We start from the raw sequence: 15,706 nt of genomic DNA, 5'->3' as shown, positions 1-15,706 counted from the left end.
TTTTTTACCGCCACCAAATTGTGGGCTTATGTATACTGACATATTTCAACTCTGGTTATGGCCACATGTTGCCGGGAGATTCCAACAATCATGTCTCTTTATTCAAAAAATTGGAAAGTATAGAGCAAGGAATTTAAAAAAGTTTCACGAATACTATAGCGAGAGAGAGAGAGAGAGAGAGAGTGGAATCGTTTCTGGTGAGAATTTTCTGCCACGGTGGGAGATTACATTCAATGTTCTTGGCACCAGTAAATACATATGAATATGCGTGGCAAATCTTCACGTGAAGTACTATGCTAAGCTACAGAGCAGACTGCGCGCTTCCCATGTGCATACTGTTCGCTTGCTAGCGCGTATTTAAGCGACATGTGCTGGCCCGGCACACTCAGTTGGTGGCAAATTTTGAAGAGAATTATATGTGTGTTGGATCACTTTAAATAGCACATTCTCCGCGTTTTCTAAATTTTACTGATTGCAAAACCGCAAAATCCTTTTTCGTTTCCATTTTTGTAGTTTTTATTATTATATAATAATTACTTGATTTCCTGCATCTGAAACCGTTTTATGTGCTGCAAAAATCTCAATATTTATTGTTTTCATTAAAACAAAAGAAGAAAGAGCGCTCAATTTGCACCCTTGTACTTAAAATTTAAAAGTCAGCGGAAGTTAAGAAAGTGAAAAGTGGATTATGATATTTGCGTTTTATAATAAATTTACTAAAATTGAAAAGTAAACCGCCAAGAAATAATAGGAAAATAAATACATACTCGTCTTTGGCTGTGAGAACTGTGAGAAAGGAGCTAAGCAAATGTAAGTTGAATGCATTATTATGTAAATCGGCGACAAACGAGTCGCCTTTACGAAAATGACAATTCACAATACATATTTGTATGTATGTATAAGTAGCATCTTTACTATAGCATTGAGATATTGGACTTTTGCACTCCTTGTACTATGTGTGAGAAAAATGTTTTAATTTTTGTGAAAATAAATCAATTGAATTTCTTAACAAAAGCCTTAAATTTAATTCGGCCAATAAACTAAAGCTGCTTTATATATGGTTTGCATTGTGCTACTTCTTTACCGCGATAGCATTTTGTTGCCGATTTTGACGTTAACAGGAGAGACATATGAACAGTGTAACTCACTTGTGCTCCTCGACATTAATGTATGCATTCCCAGCAGAAAAATGAATCGGATTTGTACATATAAAAAACATGCAATAAAATTAAATAGAGCTCAAATTTTATATGGAAAATTTTTTTTGCATGGAGAATTATAAAAGTACGGTCCATGCAGTTATTAATGGTGACATTCGATTTATTCCATTTGACGTTCACGACATCGCTTTAAACACTGCTCCGTAGAGTTCATAGATACCCTAACTTATTGTAAATTATGCTTTCTCGAATTAATGTTTTCCCCAATATTTGCTGGCAGATTTATACGCAGAGACTATGATAATGTGTTTATCCATTTCAAAATATTATATTATATTAAAGCCATGACTTTATGTTCTATGTCGTGTGCTGTGGATCTTTGGCCTGGAGTTGTTAAGCTAAAATATCGAAATACATCTGAAACTCCTTGAATTAGGTTGCTCATTCCTTTTCGCACAAATATATATATAGTCTTTTCCTGATCCTGAGGTAGTTCTCTCCACGTTTTACGATTTAATTGAATTATTGGTTTTCATTGAAAGCTCTGTTTAACAAATTATAGATCTTTAGATTGTCCATTTTAGAAGTATGTAAAGAAAATACATTCTTTTTCATTTTCTCTACATGAAAAGTCCGTACTAGTTTACAAATACATATTTTGTACTAAAACATAAGTTAAAGCAAGCAAAGACAGCAATTGCTTCAAATTAATTTTAATTGATTTTTAGTGTGGTGAAATTACCTGAATTACCAGAATTTTTCTAGAGGATATCAAACGACAAAATATCATATATTCTCTAAGTGTATGAAAAGGAAGTCTCTCGAGAGGCAAACCAAGCGCATGTGAATTTTTTAATGTTGTAAAACAAATCGGCAGCGTAGGCCAGTCTGAACCCGGTCTGCTATTACTTTCAATATCTCTGTCGTGATCCGTAAACATTTTGTACATTGTTTCAGCATTTTTTTAACACTCTTTTTGGAAGTAGTCTTTGAAGTATAAAATAAATTGTGTTCACAGAAATTATTATATTATATTTTATTTCGGAAAATCGCTAAGATCTTCGTAAAACTAAATTCAGCTTCAGATTCAAATACTTTAAAGTGTTTATCAACATAAAATCACATCTAAAACGTATATTTTGCTTATAAAGGCTCATTAAAATGTATAATTGAATCTACTTTACCATTATTCCTCATATGTGCGTATGAATGTAGCAGTTTTTAAATAATGCAGTTTTATCTTTGATGAGCTCTTCATGTTTAGTTCTGAAATATACTTTTATTAGATAAATTAGAACCAGTTCATAGTGGTCTTAGATAACTTCGCTTACATTTTTTCTGCAGGATACCAGTAAATTTGTATGTTTACGAGCATATGCATTATGGTGATGAAACACTTCTCTTGTGATGTATCACTTTCGTTTGGCGCACTGAGAGCCACATTAGGATATGTATGTATGTATGAACTGCACATAAACGCACTAATACACATACACATATGTATATATGTACGTATTGAGTTTATATTGTGTGCATTTGTTATTTTTATTTATTTTTTTCTCTCTATTTTGTGTCATTTGGCCCAAAAATGTTTTAAAAAGTGGGACGAGTACAGTGTATGGGTATTTAACAGTAGAACTCGTTTTTGACTAATTCTTTTTTGAGTTATTCTTCTAACCTTTAAACAACAATTCTTTTAAAGAAAAGTGTTTTTATTTGTACTTTATCACGCGAGCAGCGTATTTTATTAAGTATCTTGAATGACGAAGAAGTCGATGGGTGTATTTGACGTCAACGAATATCAAAAAGTAAATATGCACAGTTGAACCGAATCGGTGGGTGACAGTTTTAGAGATGTATTATTTATATTTATTTTTGGCATTTAGATATATAATGATAAACAATTAATAATCAAACCTCCAATTTTGTTGTTGAACAACTTTTTGTTTTATTACAACTTGAATAACTTTTTGTATTATATACAAAGTTATTTTGAGTGATAGAAATCTTTATTGTGAGCTTTACCCGCTCCACTGTTTGTCTGTTTGTATACTGCAGCTTTCTAGTCTAGATCAAATGTCAAATATGATTGACGTGCGACGCCATTTGCAAAAATTCTAAATGTAATTTTGCTCCACCTTGTGTATGTATGTATATACATATGTATAAGATATTGAAAATAATTTAAGCATCGAAATTGTGAAAGTAGCTACATAACCACAATCGCATTACCTACCAAATGTTTGATGCTACGTTGGCATTGACATCAGGCATAACTTAAACAAGCACAAAACTCGGGACTTGCAATTACAAGTGTATGTAAACAATGTCTCATTTGTTACTATTTCTCGCACGTTGTATAACCACCTACAGAGCCGACGTGGTAGAAAAGCATAGAGCCTAATGTAGGTATGTATGTATGTATACATTTTGTCTTCTTTTTGCCTTTTTCATTTCTCTTGCATTTGCGTATGTTCTAAAATTACATTGTACATAAATGTACATTAACATTGCGAAAGTACTGCACCCAATGTTATTGGTTAGATCAATCATTGCTGTTATGAATGTTAACAGACTTTTACGAGGCTTGCAATGAATTTAGCTTAAATTACAATAGGTTTCTTGTGCTAAGCGGCAAGGAGGGTTTTCGTTGATAAAATATTATTCACAATTACCTTATTAAATACTTTCACAGTAAAATATATTTAGAAGCATTTTAGCAAACCAAAATTAGTTCGAAAATAAGAAAAATTTAAAAGCGTGCACTGTTGCTTAGGCAAAGCTAAAGTTTATTAATGCACATGCACCACCACTGCTAGATAACCAAGCAACCATATACACACATATATGTGTGAATTTTCTTTTTCTGTTACATTTATATACTTATTCAAATACAAATATATGTATGGACAGACATACCTACATATGTAAACTTGCTATAACTATGTATTATAACTGATTACCTGTCGTTTTTCTTTCTAGGGTAGGGTTTCTATTGTCTTATTTATGTAAACTTAGTAGTAAGTGTTTGTTCATTTTAAAACATGCCCCCGGGTTAGGTAAATGAATGAACATAAAGAAACTGAGGAACTGTTTGCGTGGTAATAGCGGAAATAGTTGGAGATAGAACCTTTGCAATGCTTCAGGTTGATGTCTACGCATTGTATTGTAATAGATTTAATATTTATTGACGACTCCATAGCAGTGCCAGAATCTAGAGACGCTTTCGAAATTAATGGAGATTGTCTTAATTTTTCGTTTTTGGAATAAGCTGTGCACGCAATACTTAAGAACACCAATTATGTCGTGAAGAATATATTTTACATATATGTATGTATAAGTATAAGTATGCTCTTTCTCCACTGCTATGCTCCCTACTAGTTGATGACTTGGTGCAGCACCTAAACAATAAGGGATTTATAACCATAGCTTATGCAGATGACATATCTGTTATAATGAAAGGCAATCATGAAAGGACACTAACAGACTTAATGCAAAATGCCTTGAACGCAACATGGGAATGGTGTAAAAAGGAGGGGCTGTCGATCAACCATAACAAATTCACAATTATCCCCTTCACAAGAAAAAGAAAGTTGGAATTTCCTATATTGAAAATAAATAAATAAATGAAACAGTGATAGAACTAAAGGAAGAGGTCATGTATCTAGGCTTAACCTTAGATAAAAAACTCACTTGGGAGTCACATATCGGCCAATCTGCATTCAATCAGCCTTGGCTATACTTTTTGAAAAGCTGATCTTACCGCAACTCTCTGCTGCTTTTGGTCCAATCATCACCACATGACAGCATGGTTTTATTGGTAGCCGTTCAACGTCAACTAACCTTTTCGCCTACACCAACTATCTACTCAACTCACTGAATACCAACACCTGTGTTCGTAGCATCTATACTGACTTCAGTAAAGCGTTCGATCGAGTTGACCATGACATCTTGCTAAGCAAGCTCAGGAAATATGGCGTCTGCGACAAAGCATTAGACTGGCTTAGGTCATATCTAGCTGGTAGACACCTGCAGGTCAAAGTGGATGGCCACCTATCCAATGAATATGCGGCTAACTCTGGTGTTCCACAAGGTTCTCACCTCGGTCCGATTCTTTTCAGCATATTCGTGAATGATATTGGTAACGACTTCAACTCGGAATACCTACTCTTTGCGGACGATCTTAAAGTTTATCGATCTATCACTAGTGTGCTGGATAGTCATCTACTACAACAGCACGTCGATAATCTCTCTGACTGGTCCACACGGAACAAACTGGATCTCAACTTTAAAAAGTGTGCTGTGATGTCCTTCTCGAGATCGCGCACTCCCTTACCTGCAGTGTACACACTCAATGGTGATAAAATAAGGGAGGTGGATGACATCAAAGACCTTGGTGTCACGATTGACACCAAACTAACTTTCCACAAGTACATAGACGGAATAACTCATAGAGCTTTTAAGATACTCGGATTTATAACTAGGAATAGTAAGAACTTCGAGAACCCCTACTCCCTGATTTGTCTTTTCAAAACTCTAGTTCTTCCAATACTGGAGTACGGATCCATTATCTGGTCTCCATACACTGAAGTAGGCATTACTAAAATTGAAAGAGTGCACCCCAAGCTCTGCAAGACCTTAGCCATCCGGCATTCATCATCAACCGTTTCAGCTACAGAGATATCTACATTCGGTACAACCTCAACAGTCTGCGGTCTCGCCGTCGCATAACTGATCTGGCGTTCTTCTATAAAGTAATATAGTAAATGGTATTATTGATGCCCCGGAAGTACGCAGCTCCTTCAAGCTTGCCCCGGCTGGTCTCGCTCTTAGGAATAGTCGTCTACTGAAAACAGTCGCTACCTACAAAAGCTACGTCGATCACGGCCCGTGCAACAGAATAGCCATCAGCGTCAACTCGTTTCATGGTGTTCTCGATTTCTATGGTGGAACCTACGATACTTTTCTGCGAAATGCCAAAAATATCTTCCTATAGTAATAACCCGATTTTTCTCAAGAACCTTCTGTCCCAAAATCTTTATCATTGTATTTCTTACCAGCCTTCTATAAACTCTGATTCTGAACTCTCTTTTTTATTTGCATGTATATTGCCAATTGGCGTTTGTTTAATAATAAATAAATATAAATAATATAATAAAAAAGCCACGAAATTTTTGTGGACAAACAAACAAATACTAGGGAGATTCTGGGGCCTAAGCCCTAGTATGGCCCTCTGGATATGCACCCAAATGGTTAGACCAATCATACTGTATGGTGGAGCAAATCTATTCAAAAAACAGCGGTAACCAAAATGGGAAAAGTACAGAGGCTTGCTTGTCTATGCATCACAGGGGCTATGAGAACTACCCCAACAGCTGGCATGGAAACACTCCACAATCTCCCACCACTTCATATAGTAATCCAAAAGGAAGCAGCTACGCAAGCACTCATGCTACACATGAAAGAAAATTTCAAATTAGGCAAACTCACCGGTCACCTAAGTATCCTAAATAAAGTCAAAAACACCATAAGCATGGCTCAAGTTTCAGACCACATTGAGAGTTGGGCTGTTTCACAGTTACCTTTCTTGAGAGGAACGAGTAGAAAACAAACCCAAAATGGATGAATGATGATTCACAAAAATGGTGCACTGATGGATCAGAAACACTTTATGGTGTAGGAGCAGGAGTAGTGGGGCACAGAATCCACAAATCATTCACTCTCACCAGGGACACCACCAACTTCCAAGCGGAATTATACGCAATACTGGAAGCATGCAACGTAGAAACCCCAAGAGAGTAAAGATTACAATACTCTCGGACAGCCAATCAGTTCTGAAAGCTTTAGATAGCTATACCTACAACTCAAAAACTCTTTTAGAATGCCACAAGGCACTCAATAACCTGGCATCCAAAAACAATGATTCATTAATTTGGGTACCAGGACATGAGGGATATAACGGCAACGAAAAGGCAGACTTTCAAGCCAAAAAAGGGGCAGATGTAAATTTCATCGGAGCTAGTCCCATGTTTGGATTTAACAAAAACAGCCTAAAACAAAAGGTAAAATACTGGGCCAAAACTCTAAAAAATCAGCATTGGAACAACGTAGAGGGTCTTACACACTCCAAAAAGTTCTTAAGTTTCAACGCTAAAAGAGCTAATAGGGCCCTCACGTTAAACAAAAAGAGCATTCGCACTCTCACAGGCGCCCTCACGGGTCACTTCACCTGCAACAAATGAATTAGGCATAACTAACACCAGCACCTGCAGATTTTGCTGCGAAGATGAGGAGTCTATAGAACACCTCATCCTCGAATGTCCGGGGTTGACGCATAGAAGGAAAAAGTTTTTAAACAAGTTCATGCTTATAGATGAAGATCACTCCCTCAGAAGGAGCTGGTACAATTCATAAGCATACTTAACAGTCAATAGACATCATAGGGTGCACAATAGATCGATATGGTCGCAGTGCTAAAGGCCCATACCTTAACCCTTTACTACCATTAACCATTAACCATTAACCATGTATAGGTAGTAGTAAGACTGTCAGAGGTTTATGCGCTTGCAGTGGTAGTTAAATATAAAGGTATTTTGTCAATATGTTGTACAAGGTGGCACACAATTCATCACTTTATCGGCAGACTTATAATGCAAATGGCGTTGTACGTCAATTATAGTTGACCCTTGCGAACTAGAAAGCTATATAATCAGAGAAGAAATGAAGCGCTTAACGAAAAAATAAAGATTTGCGTCATTTAAAATTATTTTTTCATTTAACAAAAAAGTTACTCAAAAACAGAATGGACCAACACAGAATTCTATATGTGTTGTAGAAAATACTTTACTCGACCGTGTAATTTACTATGACAAAATAGCAGTACTTTATGTTGCTCACAAAACCAACCAGAAATACGAGCACATTTAAAGCCTTGGACAATTTTTATTGAGAAAGTGGCGCGTTTGCATAAGATTGAACAGACAGGCAAAATTTGGGAATGAAGTCAATGTTATGAATTTGCACTCCTCCATTTGTGTTTGAAATGAATAATTCGCGGCGAAATTACAGTTGCAAATTAAATAATAAATATGCCAGAAAAAATGAATATTTAACAAATCCAAAAACAATCGATTACGCTCTTTGATTTGGAGACTCTGTAAAAAATAAAACTACTTTTTTAACTTCTAATTCGCTGTCCAAAAACTCATGTACAGTTATGCGATTTACACTTCTTTGAGGTGTTTAAGATTTCTAAAGCTTAATGTTAGAGTTTCTCTTGGCCAACCTAAGCATTTGAAAAAAAGTTCTGTGCTTCGAAGAAGTGCTGAGAAATGAATTGGTTAAAAGCTAGTTGATTAATTTATAAGTAAATTGCCGAATTTTCATAACTGTTGAAATGAAGTGTCCAGTTGCAAATTGGACTACCAAATAGGGACAAAAAAAATTCTTAATTTTTGCGAACTGCAAATAAATCACGACAAAAACAAATTGCTAGCTTTTTCCGTGTGAGCTGACGTCATAGTTAGAAAGGTCGTGTAGTTCACTTAAATAAATTAATGCTATCTCATCCTTCTATAAAACATTGATAAACAAACAATCAGTGAATTGATCTTTAGCTTATTTAAATTTTTATTTTTAAACCAAAAACAAATAATAAATTTAGTTTAACAAAACAAATATTTATTTTTAAAACTTTAAGGCTATGAATAGGTGCAGTTAAGTTTTTATAAATTCGTTTTTAATCGAATATACATATTGATGAAATTTTCCCCTGTATTTGAGTTCAAGCAACTACTTTTCAAAGCCTATGCTTCATAATGTTTTTAAAAAATGGCTTTATTTTTTTGTGAAAACCGACATTTATAGTGGAAGTAAATAGAAGCATAAAGTTTGGTTTTGAAATTTGTTTTATTTCTATGGGAACTGGTAAAAATTTCAATTACAAAGTGGCACAAAATTATTCATACAATTTTGTTTTTGAATAACTGTTTTACTAACTAAAAACTTTGATTTTGAGTGATGGAAATCTTTACTCTGACCTTTGCATGCTCCATTGCTTGTCTGTTTGTATACTGTAGCTGTCTAGTTCACAAGGGTCAAATATGAAATAAATTAAAATTATAAATCTTCCGATAGTGTGATTAGTTTTGCGCCACCTTGTATAATAAGTTAATAAATTTAAATTCCTACACTTATACAAGTATATTTCTCTGCTCAAAAAACATAAAGTATTTAACAAATCACAAATTCTACTTTTTTAGTGGGCTTATATTCAGGCAGATACCTCTGACAAGTTCGATTTGCTATAAATTTATTACATACATTTTTTAGGATTATTCATTTGATATTTCCGTTTTTCTGTATTGATTTGCACTTGCAAAATAGAGTGAAGATTTATATTTTACCCACGCAATGCAGCCGTACATGGGTTGATACTTTGACAAATACAGTTATGGGCAAACGTTTAAGACTTACTCTAATTTGGAATTGAAATTGCAATACTACTTCACTTACTAAACGCTTGCAAATGTTATGTGTATTCTCGAATTAAAAATAATCGATACTTGACGATTTTAGCACAGAGCAAAAGTTTAAGGAAATATTTTTGAATTAATGTCAGTCTGCAAAATCAGCAGAACGTTATGGCCCGCCTACAACCTCAAGCGATCGTTGACATTAATAAACATGAAACGACGGGACACCTGCAGACTTACGGCAGTCATAACTGGCTTCTGGTCTATCGGGGAACAAGCCGCCAATATGGGCATCCCTCACAACACATACTATCACTGCCCTATGGAAGGACAGAATGTTAACCCTGGGCAAACCGCTGTTCGAGAGTCTCGAGCAACTGTCTGGCGTAGACGTCAACAACCTAATAAGGTTCCTAAACCGCACAGACTGGATATAGTCCTGCTACAAATAACTGTTAAACAATTTGGTAACGAGGATGTGGCAACAAAATGGTGTGGAAGCGCTAGTTGGATTCTGGATGAATCACCACTCTAACCAACCAACCAACCAGTATGATAATTTTTCCTTTATTTTACAGTTATTTCTTTCATAAACACGATTAAATTCTCTGGGGAATGGAAATGACTAAATTGCTTGAAATATTAACAGAATTTCGAGTAGCAACAGTAACAGTAACAGTCAAATGTAGGCTCAGTAATGAGCAGCGAATAGCAATCGCTATGCGAAAGAAAATTGTATTACAAAAACAATTTGTGGTCTGAATTCAAACAGAACGTTGACGATGTGATTAAGTTTTTTAAAGTTTTTTTCTATAAAAGATATATGTATCTATAATTAAAAGCAATATTGCTATACAATAGACTAAATTTCCTTTCGCATCGCATTATAGCGTAGACCACCTGGATTTAACTTCGGTCTAGAATCTGTCACTTCAGCAACATTCGCCAAAAATGTATGTTTTATGTTATTACAACAACACCAACGACAATCATATGTACAAGCCGAAATATACTTTCGTCCAATCACCAAGCAATGCATACATTTTTATTGGCCATACAAGTTTTAAAATTTGTTTTTGCATCAGCTATGCAATGGTATCACGTTAAGTCAGCGGTGCGTGAGAAAGACATAAATAAATTACTGATTCTGGTTTCTCATGGTAGTATTCTTCACAATTGAATACTTATTTAAAAAAGCTGAAAGAACACACAAATTTTGTTTTACTAAATTTAGTATTTTTGACTTCAACTCAGGTGACCTTAAACTTACTGCAGAAGACTGTACACATTGCTCTACTATTTAAATATACATATATACATACATGCATTTAAGCCGTATTTGTATGACAATATGCATACTTACATATATACCTGTAGGATGACGAGCAAAAACGCAAATAGAATAAGAGTATATACATAATGTTCATATGTATGAATGCACATATCAGTTTGTGTTTTTGAAGGAATAGAGATGTAGATAAACTTTTGGTCGTAGCACTACGACCCCACCTTATGACGTAAGTGTTTGACTTGCTCACAGTTGTGTATGTGCCACACAAATGTGTGTCTCAAACCCTAATCGATCAATGTATACGGACCTTGAAAAATATAGGGTTGTAGTATTTAGTTGTTGACTCTTGCAATTCTGGCCAGTTAGACACAAAGACTGTGCATTCTAAATTGCCTAGTATTTTACATACAATTCGTACATAAGTACTTATCTGTAGATACAAAAGTTATTTTAATGCGTTGTGAAAATAATAGAAATTTATGCGAATAATATTAGGGGTATTCATCGAAACGTTTAAATTTGCGAAGCAATTAAATTTAAAGTTCTAAACTGTTACATGAACGCAACTCGGGAAATATAATATTTCGGTCATTCCAGTAGACAGGTTTGCTTTCTGTCTTCGCACGCAATTTGTGTAAACCACTTCTTGTATCAATTTTGACAGCTATTTTACGAGTTCTTAAGGTTACGACGCTTACGTGGCTTGCGAGGCATTTAAGCGTTGAAATGAATACCCCTTATACATATATTTTGCATGCGCAGTTTAAATATGTAAATGCACGATTATATTAAACCAAAAATTTGTCAAATACGACAACCGCGATTGCAACTTTAATTTGCATATATATGATAATGCTAATGGATGCGACTTTCGCGAGAGAGCCTTACTTATAGGGCATAAATGAGTGACAACTGACTTAACGCGCACTAATTTGAATTTGAAAATTCGCGTAGGTGTGAAAATTAAACTTACACTCAGCACAGGGTGTGCGAAGGTGTTAACTATGTATATTCTCCCTTATACTTTTCTATAATCTCACATATGAACAAACGCGGTAAGGCTATTAAATAAAGATACTAACGCTGTAAAAAATTGTGTTTTGATTACATACATTTATGCATATTTATTAATTGTTCTTCTTCTTGATTAGCGCGCTAACCGCCCAAGGGATTTTGAATGAGTTCAACGGCAAAGGAGGCCTTTCCTCATTTTCTGTTGCCACCAGCAGGTTCTGAAAATAATTATTTTCGGGCAGGAACGTTTGTGTCCATTCGCATACGGCACATTTATTATCACGTTAAATATACACCCATCTCTATCCCCAGAACGTTACATGCAAGTCTTCCATTAAAAGTGCTGCAAGTGTGAAACAATGCTGATACCTTCTGCAGGATGCGTGTCACTTCCTCTTTCACAGTTACTTAAATCTTGGTTCTTCTAATACGAATTTCACTCACCTTGGGAAGCAGAAGCTTGGAGCCATAAGCTCCGTGGAAAAAGTACCGTGGTCTAAGACTAACTGGCATGCTTTTCTTGGCTAGAAACCTCTTAACAGACAATGTGGAATGAGCCTGCGCTTTGTCTTGGTGGAGAACTCATGGCTTATTCTTTAACAATTCGAGTCGCTTTTTTCAACTTTTGCCTTGTTCAGCAAGGACATGGCGGTTCAAATGTTGATTAATACTTAGTATTCTCTGAACCGACTTTTTTTCGATATTTTCATTCGTTTTTGACATAGGAGTACAACCCGTGACAAATGTCCTGAAAATTCACAACAATTATTTCTTTCATTGTTACATTTACCATTTTTCCGGCGAAAAAAGAGCTAGAATGTAATGAATATACTGATTTGTTTATAGAAGTAAGTGGTAGTTGATTCGAAAGAGAAGTGAGTGTTCTTGCTAAACAGCTGACTGCCGCTGGCGTTTAACGCGTGTGTCTTTCTTCTGTGCCTGCATCAGTGTCGTTATTTAGTAGCCACACCTCGTGTGGATGTTTGTATGAATATTGTGAATATTATCTATATACTAGTATTGTACGTATATATTATCTATATACTAGGTTTATATGTATATACTTGTATGAATTGAATATCATTATGACGTCATCGTATTGATGACCGTGATTCATATTTTTTTTAATCTTATCTAACAATATTCTAATGATAGTAATAAACCAAATATTATTCAATGATTTATTGAGCAAATGATAGTGTGATTACTTATGTATTTTATATGAATACATATAAGTATATGTACATATTTATTGTGTTTTTACATTTTGCTGTAATGTTTTTGTACATACATTTGAAGGTTAAAAAGTATATACCTAGAACTTCGGCTTTTCGGTAAATCTTTTCGCATTTTTATGTAATTTGTTTCATAATTCCTATTGCGAAAGGGGTCTGGTTTTACTGTGAAAAACTGAAGAAGTTGACGAAAAACAAAAACAAAAATGAACGCTTCTCTAATATGTATGTAAAGGGTGATCAATTTAGTGGTATTGGATTTTAAATTAAAATAAACAACAACAATTCAAATTTATTGGGAAATTATTTTTGTGTATAGCTATTTATATATATATATATATATATATAAATATTTTTTAAAGGTAATTCCTTACAATATTGACCGCAACTGCGCTGTAAATCGGCCATCCGTAAACATCAATTTTTACGTCCACAATGACTCGCTGGAGGACTTCGGTCGGTATCTCGTGAATAACTTTAGTAATGTTCACTTCCAATGCCTCAATCGAAGCTGGTTTATACGAAAATCATATAGATTTTACATACACCCACAAATAAAAGTTCAAAGGTGTGATATCACACGATGTTGAGACAAATCCACTGGTCCGAGACGAGAAATGAATTGCTCATTAAAACGACGACACAGTAAATCCATTCTTTCACGGGCTGTATGGCATGTAGCAGCGTTTTGTTGGAACCAAATCTTCTGGAGATCATGGGCCTCGTCTTTGAAGAAATGTGGGCCGATGATTCCTCCAGCCCATAGGCCACATCAAACGCTTCGAGGTGCTCTTCAGCTCAAATACGGCAATTTTGCTTATTGACGTAGCTATTAAGCTACCGATAATAATTGGCTTCATCGCTGGACACCACAAGTTGGTCTGAGCGCGCGATGAACACTTTTCACAGAGCGTCGATTTTCGTAATACAAATGTACGATTGAACGTTATTGAGGCGTAAGTCTTTCCATGATGAAATGTCAATGAGTATTGAAAAAAATTATGTATTTAGTTTGGCAATAGTCATGAGTGATCTGTAAAAAAGCCCTATTGGAAAAAGTACCTTCAATCTGATCACCCTTTATTTATTCAAGCCTTCCATTCGTTAGGATCTTAAAATGGCATTTTCTGGGTTCCGAAATTTTCGGGAATATAGAAACTAGCCTGAAAATTAAAAAAAAAAAATTACATGGACCATCTTGACTATTATAACATTCATGGTGTATAATATGCAGTTAAACAATGATATTCCGACCTTTCTTGCGAAATTCGTTTAAGTAGATTTTGAATATCATAGGTATTTTTTTCTTGTCGGGACAGACTAGCAAGTACAGCACTCAGACACAATTAAGTACTGCACTCGGGTTCCCTTTTTAATTTTCTTTAAATCTACTCGACCTCCGAAGAAATCTGAGTAGATCTTGCCACTTACAGGAGGTAATTAAGGCGCATAGTTAATTTTAATGCTAATTGCCTCTGCAGATCACCGGACTCTTTTTCTTTAATTTATATCTAATTTTGATAACTTTGCATTCCTACATAGAAAAATGAAAAAAAAATAAATAAATTTATATTTTGTTTATATCAGGTCTCTATTTTTTTATGTAATTTAGTTTTCCAATTGATAAATAGTCCTTTTCATTGACTCAGCTGTTTTGGTTCTGCATTCTTCCATGCGAAAGAATTCATTACACATAAGGTTTAAAATCCTCTATATGACTTCTGTGTTTGAGCGAACACGTTAACCTAATTTAACCTAAATGAATTTTCATATCAGTTTTCAAATCCACTATAATAGCAAAATATTTGCTACGTTTTAAAATAAATGAAATGAAAATTTCCAACCAGGGTGCCGAAAAAGCGCGACAGTCCTTGGCATACATACATATGTTGTTGTTGTTGTAGCAGCATAAAAATTCCTTGAGCATATACGAGGAATGGTGCTGAAGTGACAGTCTTTGGCCGGATATAAATCCGGGTCGTTCCGGTTACGTAGAACCGACTGTCGTGGGAACGGCATGTATGTAAGTATGCTGAATGCAACGTATGCTGTATGCAATTATACTGCATACGTACATACTTTCCATGATGTGTGTGGTTGGAGTAGCCGACGGTTTTATGCCCTCTCTGCATGGCTTATAATTTTGCGGATAGTTTTAAGATTTTTCCACACACATCCGTGTCGTCTTAGTTCAGCATCAGTGTCAATTAGTATCGATCAGTGATACAAATTCACACACATCCTTTGCTTTTATTGTGGTCTGAGGGTAAAAAGCGTCACTATGCGGGACTTATTTCAATAGGTCCATTTGAGAAGGCAACGATATTTAATTTTTCAACGATACTGAACTGGCACATGGCATTGATGTGATGGTTATTAATATTGTATTATGTGTATATACATACGTTCGTATTTTGTAGAAAATTATGTAGCCATTATCCGAATAGTTTCCTTCGTATTTTGATCTTTATAATAAAGAAATTTCGTTAAAGCTTTAGTGGCCAAATTTAAAAATATCCCTGCTGCGCATTT

General features: G+C 35.0%; 1 protein-coding gene across 1 annotated transcript in view; it reads left to right on the top strand.

Moving 5' to 3' along the window:
- The first annotated feature begins 378 nt into the window (after nucleotides 1–378).
- LOC129240518 (proton-coupled amino acid transporter-like protein pathetic) overlaps nucleotides 379–15,706 on the top strand; it is a 72,453-nt gene continuing 57,125 nt past the window's right edge. Inside the window, exon 1 of the mRNA XM_054876373.1 lies at nucleotides 379–810. The gene's annotated coding sequence lies outside the window, so the exon portion shown is untranslated. The remainder of the gene's footprint in view (nucleotides 811–15,706) is intronic.

This window comes from Anastrepha obliqua, chromosome 3 (genome assembly GCF_027943255.1).
Source record: "Anastrepha obliqua isolate idAnaObli1 chromosome 3, idAnaObli1_1.0, whole genome shotgun sequence".
In the NCBI taxonomy this organism is placed as follows: domain Eukaryota; kingdom Metazoa; phylum Arthropoda; class Insecta; order Diptera; family Tephritidae; genus Anastrepha; species Anastrepha obliqua.
The sequence above is the reverse complement of the archived record's forward strand: the minus strand, read 5'-3'. Positions and strand labels throughout refer to the sequence as shown.